The sequence below is a fragment of the Eurosta solidaginis genome, chromosome 2 (genome assembly GCF_040869045.1).
Source record: "Eurosta solidaginis isolate ZX-2024a chromosome 2, ASM4086904v1, whole genome shotgun sequence".
NCBI lineage: Eukaryota > Metazoa > Arthropoda > Insecta > Diptera > Tephritidae > Eurosta > Eurosta solidaginis.
Window position 1 is genome coordinate 18290403 of NC_090320.1, and position 21050 is coordinate 18311452.

Consider the following 21050-nt stretch of genomic DNA (forward strand, 5'->3'; position numbering starts at 1 on the left):
TATTTAAAAAAATAAAGCCAAGCAAAGTGCAAGAATGTTTATGGAGGACGAAAAAAAATATAGAAATGAAATGAATGTAGCGAATATTTAATGAAAGCATTCAAACTATAACACCCAACGTCTATGTATATGGCGCGAGACGTGAACCAACAACAACCACGAACGAAAATAAACGGCAATGAAATAGACCCAACTAAACACATAAATATCTCTTATTTACCTGCCAGCTGTACTGCGAGTCGCCGTCCCAATGATGGTCGACCAAACCAAAGGCGCAATCATTCAAAAACATTCAAACTAGCATTGTAAACTAAAGTTTGCACAACTGGGAGTTGTGTGTTTGACAGTAGCAGCAGCTAAAAAAATATGCAACTTAGCCAGAAAAATGTGCAAACCAATGTCAACCGGTGACGGTGATGAGACCTCGTATCGCTGACAGTAGTGAATGTTGGTCTAAAAAGGCTGACAAATGGCCAACGCCGCCGCCGTCAATTGGCAGATGCCAGTAGTTGGTTAAGAATTTTCAAGGGTCTCAAAAATATGTGGCTGTATATGCAGGAATTTAAAATGGATTGTGCTGTAAAACTGATGTATTGTGAAAGGTGTCTATAAAGTGGTTGGAAGATATGCGACTCGCATCACCAAAATGTAGACATTTTAGTATCAGCATGTTAGAAGGTAAGTGCAAAAAAAAAAAGTATGAGCGAAAAAACCAAAATTAAAAGACTATTGGTAATGTGTATATTCAAGAGCTCTCAATTTTTGGTGGTTTTGTTTAAGTACTTAATTTTTAGTAGGATGGTATGGTATTGTAACACTAACTAAGCTGCGAAATGTGGCATAAAATGATGTACCCATATATATAAGCACTATGTGAGATTAAGGCACATTCCACAACAAATGTCACAGCTAGGATGAGTTACAGCTTGTCTCGTAAGTAAAAGTTCACTAATTTCTGAAATAAACAACAATGATTAGTGCTTCTCAGGTCATTACACGAGCTAATTTAGAAAATTATTTACACAAAGTAACACCAGTTTACCATTTTATCACTTTAAGGATAATTTGTCATACTGAGATTTGAGAGATATGAGTATAAATAAGAGAGTAAAAAGAATAAAGACTCCCTGATGATGGAAAAAAATTGCAGCGAAACGTGTAGGGGGAAAAGGTAAAGTTTTTTTTTTTCATACTAAACTAGCATTTCATTTTGTTTAAGATAACTTGTTATAGAGAAATTGGATGGAGTGATATATAAGAAAATATGAGAAGAAAAACATAAACTAAGACTCCCTGAAGATGGTACGAAATTGTACCGAAACGTGTAGGAGAAAAAGAAAAAGTAGTTTTGATTTTAGTTTAACATTTTATTAATTTTTTTTGTTGGTTTTTTGGCCTTTAGTTTGTAAAAATGTTTGTAAATTGTCGAGCTCGAGGCCATACAATATTAAATAACAAACAAAGAAAACTGTTTATTTGTATATGTTATATATTGTCGTTTTTTATTTATCGATATTTCGACTTCAATTAGAAGTCATCTTAATAAACAGTTTTCTTTGTTTGTTATTTAATATTGTATGGCCTCGAGCTCGACAATTTACAAACATTTTTAACATTTTATTTCTTTTAAGATAACATTCTACAGAGAAATTCTGGAGATGAGATGTGAGTAGAAATAAGAGAGGAAAAAGATAAAAAGGAGAGAAGAGAGAGGAAAGGGAAGGGGAAAGAAAGTAGAGTTAGAACAAAAAAGGAGAAGAAGGCGGGTAGGTGAGAAGAAGTGAGAAACGAAGGATTAGACGAGACGAGAGCGACAGTAAAAGGAAAAAGATAGTAGGAGAAAGCGAAGTACAATGAGCGGAAACCAATAGAGAGAGGAAGTCAAAAGAGAAAGAGAGACAAAAGTGAAAGAGAAAGAAGATTACAACGTTTTCAAATAAAAGTAATCTAGTGATCGTGTCAGTAAGCTATTCGATCAGACAAGGCTGAAGGGAAACTAGGAGAGATTAGTTTGAACTGGCCGGTTAATAAAGACCTCACCTAGACTGAATGTGTGCATAGTGTTACCAGAATTTGTTTGACGACCAAGCGCAAGAACCCCAATCAGGTGCCAGGACATATGTTATAGAATAACTGCGCTTTCTTGGCAAATGATAGCAGTTTTATAGGACCCAGCTTAATTGTTGCCTCGGGATCTGGCAACTCTGCCTCCTCAAATAGGAGAATTACGTGATTAATTTAACAATATGCAAAAATAAAAATATACATAATTAAAAATTGGTCAGAAAATTAAAAGAATAAAAAAAGGAAATTACAAAATTTAAAAATAGGAATTTAATTACCTACTTTGACTTAGAGCTACCACTGTGGATACAGCGAAGTGGCAAGAACCAAAGCGAATTAACACTCAAACTACTATACGGTTATTACTTTAAAAGTAGAAATTTTTAAGTAGAGTTTGTCAGAGTGTTTTCCGATATGCCCTGGTACTGGCACCTTCCGATAGTAGCCCTAACGGTTCGGGAACGACTTTTTTACGCATCGAGGCTTTGGGTATATGAAGTTAAGACGTCGCTTACGACAGGCATGCCTACGGTGGGAGTATTCTAAGCCGCTCAACCTGCTTTGGGTAGTTTTCTGAGGTATTTGCTTGCTTTGCACTGACAACAATTGATGAAATCATAAAACGCGATGTCACATCGAATACTCTAAGGAGAATAACTTCACATCCCAATCAACAAGGCTAAAGGACAGGAGGGCTAACAAGCTCTGCCCTATGCCAAATAACTCGCTGAAATTCAGAGTATGCTAGTTTAGATAAAAGTATTGCCTTGAGCCTATTATATATTAAATTGTGCTCTTGACAAAATGGAAGCTCAGTGGCCAATCAGAAAATGAACATACCAGCTTCTTCGTAAAGAAATAGTCGAAACCTCAATTTAAGGTAAAACGACAGGCTGTTTATATCAGTAAGATGCCTTCATGCGTTTACCTTGGCTTTCGTTAAAGATTTCTCAAGCTATATACAAACATTTTTGAACTTCAACGATCGTGGATTGTGAACCAGCCCACCTGTCATTCGAACACTTTTATTCAACCCCGTCCATCTCTCTTGCTTGTTTGCTCCTAGTTTATTTGAGCTAACTAACATAAAAGAAAATCATAAGGTTAAGGGTTGACTGTGAAATGCATCATACCCCTCATACATGGGGAGTGTTGTCCAAAATCAATCCCATAGTTTTTCAACCCCTCCGTCGCGCTTCGAAGAATGTAAGCCCGAGTCACCTCTTACAAATACTAAGCCAAAACTCTAAGATAAACATCTATGTGTATATACCAAAATAAATATCCTAAAATCATACCAAATCCGCATGTCAACCGTTCCGGTCTGCTCAATGACCAGCAGAATATCTTACTCTAAAAAATAAGCTAACAATACTGTACAGATGGTAGTGATAGCAGAAGAAACGCTTTCATCGCAATCAACGCATGTCAAATAGGACTTTGTTTTGTGTAGAAGTTTGTGAATTTTAACAACTTTTTATAGAATGCCCTCGTTATATGTATTTTAGGCCGGGTCGATTTGTGGGAAGGCAAAAAAAAATCGCCCTTTGCTCTGTGAAAATCATATTCTAGGGATCAAAATAAGAAACTTTGCCGAAGGAACCATACCTCTAAAACGAATTCTGATGTATGATGATTTTAGAGGTATGGTTCCTTCGGCAAAGTTTCTTATTTTGATCCCTAGAATACGATTTTCACAGAGCAATGGGCGATTTTTAAATCGAACCGCCCTAATGTATTTATATAAGTAACTGCTGTAGATACGCAAGCTGGTAGTTAGCCGTGTAACCTGCTGGTATGGCAATGAAGGTAAGTGCTTTTCAATTTTTATTTAACTCTACACACTCTTCCGCCGTTTTAAGCCCATTCAACAAAATGCCTACACACACACATGTGCATACACAATCACTTAAAAATTTGCACTTGCACTTTTAGCATGCGGTTAGCTTGCATATGCTACCATTTGAGGTAAGTACGAGCTCAACTCAAACCATTCGCGACCCAACCAACTACTCAAAAAGGCAGCAATAGATTTCGACAGCAACAACTGGAACTGTAAAGTGCTACAGCAGCGTTTTTAAGCCTTTTCAATTCATACAACATATTTTCTCACATTCACCCTCCATCAATACATTTATCAATAGAACACATTTTGCCATATTTTGGTTTTAAGTCGTCCAAGTCCAGTCAGAGGTTTTTCGTTCACACAGCGCATAATTCATCGCTTTGCTGGTGACATAGAATTTTCTAAAAAAAAAAAACAACAGCAAAGTGGATAAAAATCGCATAATGGAAATTCAAAAATGTTTTGCATAAAAAATCCATTGCTACAAAATCATATTAATAATGTGTCGCCTGAGTGGTGGTCACTGTCTGTCGTATGATATCGTTTGTTAAGCCTGCAACGCCTGCCATCGGCATGAAGCCACCAGCTTTATTTGTTGTTGGCGCTTTCGATTGTTGGAGATTTTGTAGCGTACTGGTAGAGTGAACGCAAAACTGGAATGTCCGGTGGCAAATAGCAAATTCAGCTAATAGAGCGTGATATATTGGCTCTAATTGAGGTTGAAGGTTATGGACATTGCAGTATGCAGTATTCGTTTGATATTTAATCGCGTTTAAATTGGGAGTCGAATTGATGTCCTGCTACTTCTGAGATTTTGATTTTGATACTAGTATACCCAGTAGACGTTGTTCTGCAGTGTCCCAATCCCAGTCGCCGTCGCCGTCCCTGTCCCAGTCCCAGTCGCCATCCCATTCCCAGTCCCAGTCGCCATCCCAATTGTGTTTAAATAAAAAATTAAGTGGTGTACCACCCTTACCATTTAGGGGCATGAAAAATAGATAATACTCGATTTTCAGACCTACTCAATATGTTTACAAAATTTCATGAGAATCGTTAGAGCCGTTTCGAAGAGTTAAGCCACCAACACTGTGACACGAGAATCTTAAATATTACTAGAAGACCCGGCAGATGTTGTCCTGCCCTAAATTTGGCCTATCTGCATTCATTTTAATAAGCCTTTTCCGTCTGACTCTGCCCCCCCCCCCCCCCCCCTTCACTTTTCCCTAATCCTTTTATTCACTCCTCCCTCCGTCTTTTTCGCTTCATCTATCTCCATCTTCGTCTCATTCTATCTCTTTCCCAATCTCCTTCTCTCTTTTCTCTTCTCTTAATTTCTTCTCATTCTTCTGCATCCCCTATTGCCTGTCCCAGAGGGTGATATGTATTTTATTCCAGTCCCTGTCCCACTCCGAGTCTCAGTCCCAGTCCTAGTCCTAATCCCAGTCCCAGTCCGTCTCTGGATAATATATTACTTTGTACTAAATCACTCATCAACAGCTTTCATTTGATATCCATATTGTATAAACACTGTCTAGGCATTCACTCGTCCACGTTTTGGCCTATATCTCGAGACCCTAGCCACCCAGGGGTATGAAAATTACCCTCTACACAACTAAAGACTTTCCTGAATTAAAAAAACGTCTATTTGTACTATGGCACTATTGTGAATATTTGATTAGAATTAACACTGCATTACCGATAGTTGCTAACATTCGCCAGATGGCAGGGCAAGCGTATGTAAGTTTTTATTGATATATGATTGATTGATAGATAGATAGATATGAGACTTTTGTATTTTGTTGCGCAAGATGCGATTGGGTCCGGCTCGTAAGATATAATAGAAATGTCACCTTTTGAAGAGTATAACACATTTTTGAGTCAAGGTATTGTCCTACAACTTGATCCAGAAAAACTGTTCTTAAATTTTAAGAACCTTGAAAATCGGCGTAAGTTTTCAGACTGTATTCCCGCTTACAGGACAAACCGGCGAAGCTATAATAGTTAATAAGCATTTTTGACTTTCTTTATATTAAGTTGCAACAGTCAACAGAGTCACCCTTGATACTAAAATTAGCAAGCTGCAGAATGGCTTATTCAATTAGCTTTCCCAAAAAACAATATCCCCCGCTAAAGGTTCAATCTTTTCAAGTTAAATAGGAACCCTGCCATACTATGTAATCTGAGCCGCTCGAATGGAAACTGACAAACATATGAGTATAGCCCCAGCTATGAAAAATAAAAGATTAGCGTGATTCACCTCCGAGGTGATCTAGGCTGCGTCCAAATTACGTGGTGCGCCGTTATTATTTTTTCCACAAATTGGCGGTACGGAGGCTATACGTTTTTATGCCGAATTCGATTGGAGTTACAAGGCAGATGAGTTTTCACTGATAAGCTTTTCATGTTTGCCAAACCACTGCCTAGGGCGACCCCGCTAAGGAAAGCTAAAGCTATCTATCGCTTCCCAAGGCAGCTGGTTCTATGTACCGGAGCGACTCGGGATTTTTCCCGACCAAGGGCTGTCATTTCAGTGTAACCCCACTTAATTTGTTGCGTGTTTGGTCGCATCTATTGGATGGGGCGAAGCACTGCTACAACAACAACAACAAAGCTATGTATCCTATTGAAAAAAAAATCTAAAGTTTGATGTTGCTTTACTCGGGTTTTGAAGCCCCGATTTTCGGTGTGGTAGACGGAGCACCTTATAGCCACACCACGGCGCCACACAGTTATTCCTGTTTTTGTTGTTGTAGCGATAAGGACACTCCCCGAAGACCTTGGGGATTGTTATCGATGTTGATGGTCCTTTGCCGGATGCAGATCCGGTACGTTCCGGTAACAAGCAACATAAAGGTACTGGCCCGACCATCTCGGGAACAATTTGGTATGACCACATGAAACCTGCTATATCATATCGCCCTCTAGGGGGTGGATCCATCAGGAGTTCGAAGTCGCCAGAGCCTCGGCTGTTAATGAAACAGAATTTGACACGGTTAAGTGAGGTTGACAATTGGGTTAGAGAAGCTATATATTGCGCTGACAACCCCTTGAATCAATTTGGTATTTAAGTCGGCTCTTACGACAGGCATATCTACCTCGGATATATTTCTAGCCACATAACCCGCTGGCGCAGGTTCAAAAAGCTAAATCGAAATCAGGGGAAAACTATTGGTCATACTCTTAAAGACAGATTTTTGGATTATAGACTGATAGATCTGCAAAAGTAGTAGAACTCCCCTCCCAGGATGGAGTTCTTTTCAGAAGTAACTATGGAACCACGATGAGCCTTTCTTCATTTATATTAAAAATATTATAAAAAATAATGTACGTCCATATTCGTAGAAGATTCTCAACCGAGACGGCGCTATATGATATAATTTTAGAAGAAGTAATTCTAGGACATAAAGCGAGCCTTCACTAATCTTAGATATATCTCCTTTTCAAGAAAATTCTGTACATAGGTTCGCTTGGTCCTCGCATGTAAAGGACTCTGGCAGACGGCCCCTCGGGACAGCAGTATACTGATAAGTAAAACCAACTTTTTACTACAACAAAAAAGTACTATATATCGTCGGTGCCATGGAGGACTAGCACGTTTCAAGTTTCATGAAAGACTAACACGGTTCATGTTCGCTTGGAAAATTAGCACAGTAAATTATTTGCTTTGACTAGGACAGTTCGTTGTTTGACGAACAACTGAAACATACTAGTTTTCCACGCGAAGAACAGAAAAGTGTTAGTCAGGTCTTAAGACAAGAAGCGGAAGTTTTCTCCAGCCCCATCTTCTGTAAAAGACAGACAGCTCTTTGGGTAATGATAATATAAGTCGAAGATAGTGCAGAAAATGGACAATAAACTTAACGAACGACAAACGCTTGTATGTTCCGAACATCGCTATGTACATAAAAACTAGATAAGCTATAAGCGAGCATGGCGTGAGTCAGTTCAGTAAGAAATAGAAGAAGAAGGACGTAAATATAATTATTTGACGAAATTTGAAGCTTCTAGCCGGCAAAAAGGGAGCAGAAATGACAGCTTATATGGGGTATATAATATATATATACCACCGATATCTACGATTTTTGCAGACAACAATATATGCTACATACGTAAGAATTTGGTGAAAGTTTCTTATCTGAACAAGCGCACAGTGGTGTGAAGGGCTTCGCTAGCGCGAATTAAATCACTAGCTTTAATATAGTCGAAGTTTTGTAGGAATACCAGTTAATTTATTGTGTAGAAAAGCATTCTGCATAAAATGAATAAGATTTAAGTTGTGCTTATAAAAAACTTCTGGAAAAAAATGGTAAATAAAGGTGGGTCAAAAAAAAATATTTTTTTTTTTGTTGATATAGTGAAAATATTGTTTTGGACGCCGATAGTTTGGCCAGTAAGAAGTCCACCTATTAATTGTAATACAAAAAGGGAGGTCAAAAATGCGTGCAAGGCGTTAATTGAACCCCAGTAATCAATAAAGTCATTTTTCTGTAACAGAAATTATTAGTTATTTACTTTTATTGAAATTCAAGAAAGTGATATGGACATTGAAAACACATGTTTAAAATTGTATAAGAGTTTTATTCTGCATCGGAATCTTACAGCGAAATACCCGAAATAATAGAATCGGAGATAACAAAAAGTAATTAAATAAATCTTCATTAGTATGGGTTGCAGAATCTTTCCTAGTTCTGTGCTCTCTAATAAATTTAAAGTCTTTATTTTTTGCTTCTTGTGCTTCTTCTCTTAGCTGTCCGATTGGCAAAATTGCATATTTGATAATTTCAGCTCCGTGAACTAGCACTTTATGTATTGTAGGAGGCATATAGAACCATGGGTAATTAGAAACAAAATTTTTAGCAGTGCCCATGGCATATTTGCTGAATCTTTCAATATCTACTTCATGGCCACAAGGTATTACCAAGATATTGCAAGGTTATGTAAAACCTATAGATCAGCTCTTCGTCAACTCCAGTAATTTCTGCCGATTTTTCCCAATTCCGAAAGAATACTCGGGCAGTATTGCCCGTGTTAGTTGAGCCATATCCAGATTTCGGTACGTCAACTAAGATGCTTAGCTCGGCCCAAAGCTTATCCTGAATAATCTTCTTCCTTTCCTATATTTTTAATTTACCTTCTCCTCTTGCCTGCCAACGCTTTATTTCCAATCTATAGGCCAGGTGCAAGCAACACTCGAAAAATCTGATCCATGAATGGAGAGTTGATAAACCAAATTTGTAATGATCGGCATTTGCTCGATCATGTCTAGATAGTTCATATTTTTAGGGGTTGCACCACATACATAACAGCTTTGCGTAGATTTCTTGTCAGTTAACGTATTGCAAATCTTGCCGTCTACCATCGCTAAAACTAGCTTGAAATTGAAAGTAATTCCGTTATAAAAAAAACTGTCCAGCGCGTGTATTTGTGCCTGAAACTTTTCGCTAATGTTCTTTATCAACTCCGGTGTTTCTTTGGCAAAAACAAATTTAATGGCTCTGCAAAAGCGAGTATATGAATGCACTGGATTTTTCCATATGAATCGTTTTTGTGTGTGCTTGTCATTTGTCTAAAGTTGCTTTGTCCAGAACTTCCGTCTATACCCCACTTACATACTAGAGTGATTCCAGAGCCAGTAAAGGATTCAAGAGTTTCTTCCTGGAGCTTACATAGTCGTTTGGCTGTTAAGTGCAAAAGATTGTTGAATCTTATTTCAACTCCTGTATCTTCTACCGTCACTGCACCAGGCTTTGCATAACATTCAGCTTTCGCTGCTAGGACTTTTCCCCAAGATGGATACACATCAGCATCGCAACTTTTAACAGCATTTCTGTAAGATAGATATATCGGTTTACTGGATTTTGTATTAATAATCAACGACAGAGCTGCTTCTGGACTTGAACCTGCACGTTTGGATAACTTTTTGGAGCTTTTTGCCATCTTGTAAATTTTTTTGTGAAATTTCGGAGAACTAGAAGCAATAACTTTTTCAACAATTTTGGCCGCATTTCGCTGTCCTCTTTTTCGTCGGCTCATCTGCACAGCGAAAGAAAGCTCTTCAGTGTTACAGTTTGAGGTGAGTGCACTTGCTTTCTTTGTTTCGCCCTAGTTCCACTTTCACCAAAACTTTTGGAAGGTCTGCCACGCTTTGAAGGCCCGGGCCGAAAATCTTCATTTTCTGCAAAAAATGAAATAGTAGATGCCAACCATTCCTTATTGCTTTTGATAAAACGAACTGATCTTAATTGTGCACTTTCCACCGTTTTTGCACATTTTTAACAAAGTTCTCTAAAATGTTCTCACAGTTAACTGAATGCATATCATATTTTGCAGAAACAAAACGTTGTGAAGCAATAAAGCAATCTTTTCTATTCAAACTTTTAACTTTTAGATATTCATCAAACTGTTCCATGCGGGTAATTGCCCCACGGCACCCTGAACAAAAAAATTCTCAAAATTAGGGGGACATGGAAGTACATACTTTTTTTTGTTGACAAGTAAAGCTAAAAGGTTAAGCTATTTTTTTTTGGCATTTGCAACACGTGCAAACGTTTTTTTATAACCTTAAAATAACCTTAAAAATGTTCGGAAACTTGATCGTTTATAAAGTAAGCCTTTCCAAAACGCAGTATTTATGTTATTCCATAAAAACTTATAAAGCTTACCCTGTGATAATTTTTCCATGGATTACACTTCAAAAATATACAGTTTTACAAGAAAAACACGTGTAATTACGAACGATTATATATAAACTACGCGCCTGGTGACTTTACGGAAACACAACTTTTGAGCGCGATTGTTATTCATATAATGACACTTTAATCAAAAAATTTTTATGATTTATATTGCAGCGTAAGCTTGACTATTAGTGGAGTTTACCAAAAAATTCACATTCCACTTTTCAATTTTTGATTAAATTCGCGCTAGCGAAGCCCTTCACACCACTGTGAAGTGGTTGTGTGGGATATATGCTATATATACCACCGATCTCATACATTTTTTAGACAACAATATGTGCAATATACGAAAGCATATGGTGAAGTTTGAAGCTTCAATCTGATAAATTGAGGAAGATATGACAAAACACTACTTTCTGAAAAATGGGTTGTATCCCTCATACATATGCTATAGTGGATCGATCCGGTCGGTTCCGACAAATGTCTAATTGGACACCTTAATATACCCGCTCACTAAATTTTATCAAGATATCTCAAAAATGTAGGGACTAGTTTGCATACAAACAGACAGACGGACATGCCTATCCCCAGCGGGTTAGGGGGTCAGAATATACCCGCGAAAGGTATGCCTGTCGTAAGAGGCGACTAAAATACCAGATTCAAGGGGTTCTGTAGCGCAACCCTTCAGGTTGCCAGCGCAATATAAAGCTTCTCAAAACCCAATTGTTAATCTCAGCTATCCGCGGCGAATCCTGTTTCACTAACAGACGAGGCTCTGGCGACCCCAAGCTCCTTATGGCACTTGGTGGTGGGGAGCGAGGGATGGCCTGAAGTTTTAATGTGGACATATAAATCGTTCGCGGATGTTCGGGCTAGCACCTTAACGGTGCTATGTTACCGGACCGGCAAAGGACCATCACATCGATAACACTCCCCAAAGCCTTCGGGGAGTAACCTTATCGCTACAACAACAACTTGGAATTCTCTTCAAAAAATGCATACGGGGTCGGAAGTCCGTGAGACAAAACCTTAATGAAATTTGGTATGTAGGTTCCTGGGCACTCATCTCAGATCGCTGCTTATAACCACGCCCACTTGATATCGAAAATTTCGAAAAACCGACAAAATGCGATAATCCATTGCCAAAGACGGATAAAGCGATGAAACTTGGTAGGTGGGTTTACCTTATGACGAAGAACAGAAAATGAGTAGAAAAAATTTAGGACAATGGGCGTGGCACCGCCGTCTTTTAAAAGAAGGTAATCTAAAAGTTTTGCAGGCTGTAATTTGGCAGTCGTTGAAGATATCATGATCAAATTTGGCAGGAACGTTACTACTATTACTATATATGTGTTAAATAAAAGTTAGCAAAATCGGATGAAGAAAGCGCCCACTTAAAAAAAAAATTTTTTTTAAGTAAAATTTTAACAAAAAATTTAATATCTTTTCAGTATATAAGTATATTATTTCAACATTCAACTCCAGTAATGGTATGCTGCAACAAAATACGAAAATAAAAGAAAATTTCAAAATGGGTCTGGCTCCGCCCTTTTTCATTTAATTTGTCTATGATAATTTTAATGCCATAAGTCGAACAAAAATCTACCAATCCTTGTGAAATTTGGTAGGTCTTAGATTCTAGGACGATAACTGTTTTCTGTGAAAATGGGCGAAGTCGGTTGAAGCCACGCCACAGTCGACCGTCTGTCCTTCCTCTTGGCCGTTAACACGATAACTTGGGCAAAAATCGAAATATCTTTACTAAACTTAGTTCGCGTACTTATCTGAACTCTCTTTATCTTGGTACAAACAATGCCCGAAATCCGATTATGACCACGCCAACTTTTTCGATATCGAAAATTACGAAAAATGAAAAAATGCCATAATTCTATACCAAATACGAAAAAAGGGATGAAACATGATAATTGGATTGGTTTATTGACGCAAAATATAACTTTGGGAAAAACTTTGTAAAATGGGTGTGACACCTACCATATTAAGTAGAAGAAAATGAAAAAGTTCTGCAGGGCGAAATCAAAAGCCTTTGGAATCATGGCAGGAATGCTATTCGTGGTATTACATATATTAATAAATTATCGGTACCCGACAGATGATGTTCTGGGTCACCCTGGTCCACATTTTGGTCGATATCTCGAAAACGTCTTCACGTATAAAAGTAAGGGCCATTCCCTTTTGAAACCCTCATCAGTACCTTTAATTTGATACCCATATCGTACAAACACATTCTAGGGTCACCCCTGGTCCACCTTTATGGCGATATCTCGAAAGGGCGTCCGCCTATAGAACTGAGCCCACTCCCTTTAAAAATACTCATTAACACCTTTCATTTGATTCCCATATCGTACAAACACATTCTAGAGTCACCACTGATCCACCTTTATGGCGATATCTCGAAAAGGTGTCGACCTATAGAACTAAGGCCCACTACCTTTTAAAATCCTCATTAACGCCTTTCATTTGATTCCTATATCATAAGAGCACATTCTAGAGTCACCCCTGGTCCACCTTTATGGCGTCCACCAAAAGAAATATGGCCCACTCCCTCTTTAATACCTTCCATTTGATACCCATGTCATACAAACACATTCCAGGGTTACCCTAGGTTCATTTTCCTACATGGTGATTTTCCCTTATTTTGTCTCCAAAGCTCCCAGCTGAGTATGTAATGTTCGGTTACACCCGAACTTTGCCTTCCTTCCTTTTTCTTTTTATAATTTCACTTGGAAAATGAAACACCATTGATATAAAGCTATTTTTTGTAAAAGTAATAGCTTAATTTATTCGTCCACGACCCTTTTAAAAAACTTTTATATAAAAATGGGCGTGGTCCTTCGCCGATTTCGTTCATTTTTTTCGAAGCATTCTTTGTAGTAAAGGCGACCCTTCTGTCGAATTTTGTTATGATAGGTTTAACGGTTTTTGATTTTTGATCAATAATATTTGTAAAATTGATGGGCGCGATACCATTTAAAAAACATCCTCTTCGTGGGGACAGGCCCGTGGGTAGTGCCTAGTTTTGAATGTGAAAGATGAACAGATGTTTAAATCCACAACAAATTACGGTCCCATTAATATTTAAGGCAAGATCATGATTATGTCAGTTCAGTTTTTAGTATTGTTGCTCAAAATTTTGTGCATTGCTCCTAACTCTGGTTTTGTAGCAGTGTTCGATGGAAAATTACCAGCTTGAACACAAATAAAATTAGTTAAGTGTACAGTTTGTACTTTTCATTAAAAATACATTCATTGTCCATATGTCAACTTAATAACACACTTTGCAAATACATATGGGCAAGTCCATGGTAACGGACACTTCTTTCGCACTCATGTCAATCTCCATAAAAGAGAACATGCGCAGCGGACTGGGTGGATATTACAATATTTAAAGCAACAATTGTGGCTACCTCAAAAATTTAAGTACATTTATATGACCATATATGACGAAGTTCGGACGCGGCAAGAAATAAAAGTAATTGTTTAATGCTTGTGAAAGTATGCAAAACTTTAAGAAGCGAAGGGAAGAACAGAAGGGGAAATAAAGACTCCGCGTTCGTATATTTTGGAAATCTGAAATATCTTTAAACAAAATCTGCATACCTTGAATTTCAAATACGCTCTCAAAGTCGGGGTTAAGGGTCTAAAACCACCTTTTCATAAGCGGAGACGTAAGCTCTGTGAAATTGGCACCTACATGTGCGAGTAATTAAGAAAACAATATCTCATTCGTTTGTCCACCGTGTGTCTATGTTTGTCCAGGAAAATTTTCGTTTGTCCACCTTTTGTTAAAAAGTTATAACAAAAATATTTTTTTTTCGAACAACCCCAAAATTTTTTTTTTGCTTTATTGGGCTAAGTCGTATGTCCGTCGTTTGTCCATCATTTGTCCATGCTTGTCCAAGAAAAATTTTCGTTTTTCCGCCTTTGGTTAAAAAGTTATTTCGAAAACAAAAAATCGTGTGTGAAGTTGGCATCTCCATTTGCGAGTAATTAAAAAAACAAATTGCCATTCGTTTGTTTATCGTTTGTCCACTTTTGTTCAGGAACGAATTCCGTTTGTCCACCTTTTATTGAAAAGTTATAAAAAAATATATTTTTTTCGAAAAAACCCAATTTTTTCGTTTTATTGTGCTAAATCGTATGTCCGTCAAAACGAAAAAAAAATGTTGAGGTTTTTTCGAAACAAAAAATATTCTTGTTATAACATTTTAAGAAAAGGTGGACAAAAGAAAATTTTTCCTGAACAATTATGGACAAACGATGGACAAACGAATGGCACTTGATTTTTTTAATTACTCGCAAATGGAGGCGCCAACTTTACACACGATTTTTTTTTAAATAACTTTTTAGCAAAAGGTGGACAAACGAAAATTGTTCCTGGACAAACATGGACAAATGGTGGACAAACGAATGATATATGGTTTTTTAATTACTAGCACATGTAGATGCGAACTTCACAGAGCTGGAGACGTATACTGGTATATAACTTTCCCTCTGTTTATTCTTCGACAAATGTTTAAGCCATTTAATAGAGTACGTTCTTGTGCTACTAACGAACAAAAGTCCAAAATAAATCAAAATTTAAAGTTGCCACATATAATTTGCGTTCAAAAACTCACGAATATAATAAATCCATTGAAATTTGAATAATATATTCCCATTTAACTATTTCTATATTTTTTTAGGCAGATAAGATTCACAAGTAAAATGCGAGAAATTGTTGAATACACCAATAAAATCTACAGTAAACTTAAAACTCATATCTTGTTGAAATAAGTACTGATTTTAGATTTTCCTCACATAATCCATTGTATATATAAATTCAAACAGATACAGCAATTTAAATTTTCATCATATTTTGTAAAATTTCTCTAACATCTCCAAGAATTGATTAACAGTTTATACGCTGCTGAAAGCCCAAAATTCCCTCTTTCTGACAACATATAAGTTTTGTTCGTTGGCTAAACAGAAATAAAGTTATAAGGCCAATATATGGATCAATTAATGGAAGAGAGGTAACGGACTTGACAAATTTTAGACACCAATAAATAATTTTACCCGAATTTTCCAGAAAAACTTTAGTAAACAGACCTATTTGGCATCTGAAACTATTTGATTTCCACATCATACAAATATTTGACGTTTAATCCCAAGTGATAGAAATAAAGTGTGATGGACCTTATTTGGGATTCGCCCACATATAAATAAACAAACAATTGCAAACAAATTTTGTTTTTAAAAAGTATAGCAAAATGCATCATTTCATTTCGCTACAATACCAATAAATACATTTGACTTGTTATTTGTATAAGCTAATTCAGATAACTAAAGAGCTTGTTCAGCTAATTAAAACAAACAAAAAACAAGTAAGGGTGTCTAAGGGTTCATTTCAGATAAATAACTTTTTCGAAACTTGTTACGGGGGATGTATTTTTTGTTTTTTTTTTTGTAATGCTTGTTCGGAATAGGGACGTGGCCTCGCCCTTTAAAAAAGTTAAATTTTTTTCTTTTGTCTTGTTATAATTTCACTTAAAAAATGAAACACCATTGGTATTAAGCTCTTTTTGGCAAAGAGATAGCTTATTTTATTCGTCCACGATCCTTTTAAAAATCTTTTATATTAAAATGGGCGTGGTCCTTCACCGATTTCGTAAATGTTTCTTTTATAGTAAATACAACACCTCTCTGTCTAGTTTGCTTATGATAGGTTTAATGCTTTTTGATTCATGATTAATAATATTTGTAAAATTGATTTTATCACAACTTGATTGTTGAAAATTGATTTTACCACACCCATTTTCAAAAAATATTCAAGAGTCCACAGCTCAAATTTTAACATTCAAGGTGAACTGTTTACTAAATAATCTGGTTTTATGTATTTTCCAAAATGTTTTATATGTAAAAAGTGGGCGTGGATACCAGCCTAGTTCCCTCACTTTTAATAGCGATGGGAGATGAGCGCCAAGGAACCCATATACCGAATTTCAATATTTACTCAAGTTATCGTGTGCACCGATAGATGGACGGACGGATGAACGGACATAACTAAATCAATTCCTTTTTTCAACCTCAGCATTTTGATATATAGAAGTCTATATTTATCTCGATTCATTTATGCCCGTTGTGTTACCAAAATTAATACACTCTGTGTGCAAAGCACGCTGAGTATAACAATTTAGAGGTACTTTGCTTATTTCATATTCTTGAAATTTTATATTTTATTTAAACAACTCAATTTAGTATAAATAGCGCCCACAAAATTAGTCTCGGTGTACTTTATAGTTAAATCGTGGTAAAAGCAGTTTTAAACAAAAATGTAACTACTAAATAATTTCGGGCAGCTGTTTGTCCTCCTTAGTTGCATTTTAAGCTATACGAATGCGCAATCTCGCATTATAGGCGGCCAAGATATAAATATAGAGAGCGCCCCACACACAGTAGCGATATTTCTTTCAAACATCTATGAATGTGTTGGTTCATTAGTCAGTGAGACATCGGTGGTCACAGTTGCCCACTGCGTAAAAGATAAACTTCAGATTAATATCGCCGTTGTAGCTGGAGTAACCAATATATACAAAGAAAAAGGGCAACGACGCCGTGTGGTGAAAGTAAATGTTGATAGTGAATATGATGAAGAAAAAAGATTTATGGATATAGCGGTGGTTAAAGTGGATACACCCTTTGACCTGAATGATCCTGGAGTAGAAATAATAGAACTTTGCAATCGAGAATTAAGATCGGGCTTATGGCTGCAAGTTAGTGGATGGGGCCCGTTGACGGAAAACAGTGAAGATTTTTCTCCTGTTCTCCAAACTAAGTTCCTGGAAATACAACAATGTAGGAATGAATATAAGAATATACCAGTACAAAGTGCTGTATTTGAAATGAACTTGTATGCTGGACGTAATGTAGGAGATATGTATTTTGGAGATTCTGGAGCAGGAGGCGTTCTGTGCGAACGACTTTGTGCGGTGGTAATTGGTATTTCTAAAAACAGATTTCTTCCGGCTTCATTTGTAGATGTAACATATCCAAGGATCCGAAACTTTATAACAGACCATATGTAACTGAATTGTGTTATTATAAATTGACTGTTGATTGGAATATCACCCTAACTCGGCTGTGAGCCTAATTTCGAAACATTTTAAGATAGAGCGTTCCGAAAAAGCAGTTGAGATATGGTGAAATTCCGCTCAGCAGTCGAAGTGATGCTATTTTTTGCTTATATCATGTAGAAATAAATTGTAATAATTTTGAAGAAATAAATATTTGTTATTGTATGCAATGAAAGTGTGACGCATGTACATGAATTAAGTTGTGAAACCAAATTTCCTTCACAACTTTAATATTCCCACGTGTATGAATAGATCATGAGATGAAAACAAAATTGCGGAATGACTACTTTAAGGTCCTGGCAAACTCCATGTAAAACAGCTGATCCATTGAAGCCATTGAATAACGCCCTAGTCACAACGATATCATAGCCTACCAATTATTTTTTGGATTTCCGCCATATTCGTAATTTATAAATTTTTGTGTTGCCAAATTTATCCACATTTTGGGGATTGTATTTTTGGTTTTGAAAATTTTCGTACTTTATATTTTATGAAATTATTACTTTTTTTAAGTTAAGGCACCAATAAGCAATGCCAATATACATTTATCTATGATTAAGTGAAAATATGGTTACGAATTGGGCGTTTTGAATATGATAAGTTTTCCTTTATAGATTGGATATTTTACCAAATTAGGATTTTACTTTGGCAGTATGTTTCGCTGGATGTCGCACTGACCGAGCTTTTTAGAGAACCCTCGGAAAGCGGTGCCACTATTTAAAAACAAAAATACTTGGCGTTTTTTACCTCCAAGGAAATTTAGGCCTAAATTTCGCTTCCAATTTGCGTTGTGCTTCTTTTTAGTTTCTTCTACAAATTGGAAGGACGACATTACTTGTATTGGAAGGTTGGTAAAAAAAAGAGTTAATTTATCAATATATAGTCCATTAAATGCATTTCACCTTTATATTTTTATTTCTCATAAACATTTTTACAATTTCTATGTCAAAATTCTAAAATTAAAGTTCAGCAAGTATATGTTTATTTACGAGTATGAGGAAACATTTTTCGCTGATTTTTATCCATTTATATAAAGGATGTCTATGGTATTTTCAGACAACAATACATGCTATATATGTAAGCATATGGTGAAGTTTGAACCTTCAATCTGATAAATTGAGGAAGATATGGGGGATGTATGCTATATTGGTCCGATCCGTCCGGTTGCGACAATTGTCTAAATGGACACCTAAATATACCCGCTCACCAAATTTTATCAAGATATCTCAAAAATTGATGGACTAGTTTGCGTACAAACAGACAGACGGATATGCCTAAATAAACTCAGCTCTTCATCCTGATCATTTCGGTATACTTAATTTCTTTTAAGGTCTTACAATTTTGAGTTTCGTGATAAAGTTAATATACCATTTCATTTTTATGAAAGGTACAAAAAACAATAAGTATAGTTGGAAGTTGGAATTAAAGTTCTGTTAGGGTTGCCACGGCGACCCAAGTGGTGCAGTTTCAGCGTGCTCAGCCTATCAGCCGACGCAAATTCGAGGAGAAGATCGATCTTAATCTCGGAGGGAGGTAAGTTTCGCCAAGTATTTTTAATTGAATTTTTTTATTGAATCTTTCCAACTGTTGTATCAAAAACAAACTGAGGCCTTTATTCTACAATAATAAATAAAATTTAATCCAACTCGGTTAAGAATATTTCGAGATACTAGAGGCCGTGCAAAAGAATACTTTAATAATAAATATAATTGTGGTTGCATGGTAACATGTACCACTCCTCCCAAAATTTTTCCTTGGTCTGCTACCTTTACGCTTCTAGTGCTGTGTTTTAGTTTATGCCCATTCCCTCAACCTTGCTCTCTGGTGTCGGATTGCGCTCATATCACCTTGAGCATGTAGGCACGAAAGACAAATTATGTCAAGAGAAAACTAATTGAGCGCACAAACTGAAACACTCATGTATTTGAGGAATCTATACGAACTATTCCAATATAGTAAGTCCTACAAAAATTTTGAATGATTGATATCACACTAGCTGAAGTGTGCAAATATTAGTTTTCAAAATAATTTAATAAAAACACTTGTCATTGAAGTAGGTATTTGCTATGTAGAATATTCATTCATATTATATTACCAAACATATGTAGCATATTTGTACAAACATACACACATATGTACATATGCTTGATATGAAGTATGTCTTTATTGAAAATAGTCAAAAGTGCTTTGAGTTCTAGGCAACTAGAGAAAACAACTAAAGTTTTGCAAAGCACCTAAGTCGCCGTAGGTGGAGTTTTCAGTTTTACCTGCAATACAAATAAATAAATAAATTTGAATGTTTACACATGCATAGGTGTGTATGTATGTATGTACATAAATTTCTAACTCCATAGGTATATCTCTATAGTCAACATAGCAAAATAACTTAAAACAAGCAATCAAATCCTGTCAGCAATCATTGCAGTTATCAACAACTATTTACGAGAAGGCCAACAAGTCAAATCAATGTGGGCATGCTATTGAAGTTTTACTTAATTTATAAAAATAAAACTAAATATTTATGTATACGGTTGAAAATTTTGGTTTAAATCTTAAAATTTTGGGCTACCTATATGACCAAACTTTTTTTTTAGTTTTAAAGCCAGATATTACAAAGTTAAAAAAGAAACAAGCGCATATGATTGGTTTTGACTAGAAATATTTTGGTATAAATTTGAACCCAGAAAATTCCCGTTTTTCAAACCAAGAAACATTAATATTAAAACATTTCGGTTTAGATTTAAAACTTAATTGAAACAAAGAAAAACTTGAGCTAAACCATATCTGTTTGCTTTTTAAACTTTCGCGGCTATATTTAAAAATTTCAAAAACTGTATTAAAACATTGTAGTTAAAATGTTAGACTAAAAATTGTCCAAATTCTAAAACACAGACTTAAGGACTTAACGAAACTTTTTAGTTTTAATTTTAAACCACTCACGGGTCTCAAATTTAACACCAGAAATATTAAAAATGATTCCCCTGCCAGTTTAGAATGTAAGAATTGTAGGTTTTACTTTCAAACCACTGATGGGATTCACTATTTTTCAAATTTCTGGACTAAAATTTAAACGCAAATATACCAAAAGTTAGGTTTATCTTCTAATTGTTTATAAAATAGACCAAACAAATTTAAAAACACGATGCGAGTAAAACTTTTTGGTTTTAATTTTAAACTTTTCATGGAAAATTATATTTTTCAAGTGTCTGGATTAAAATTGAATTCATAATATCTTAAAAATTGCTTAAAACTATTTAGTGGTTTTAAAAGTGGTAAAAAAACTTAAATTTTAAAACACAACCACTCATGGGATTCACTATTTTTCAAACTTCT

The 21050-nt window shown here is 35.9% G+C and overlaps 1 protein-coding gene across 1 annotated transcript in view; it reads left to right on the forward strand.

Moving 5' to 3' along the window:
• The first annotated feature begins 580 nt into the window (after positions 1-580).
• The window catches only part of LOC137239357 (uncharacterized), a 126524-nt gene continuing 106054 nt past the window's right edge, over positions 581-21050 (forward strand). Inside the window, exon 1 of the mRNA XM_067764564.1 lies at positions 581-678. The gene's annotated coding sequence lies outside the window, so the exon portion shown is untranslated. The remainder of the gene's footprint in view (positions 679-21050) is intronic.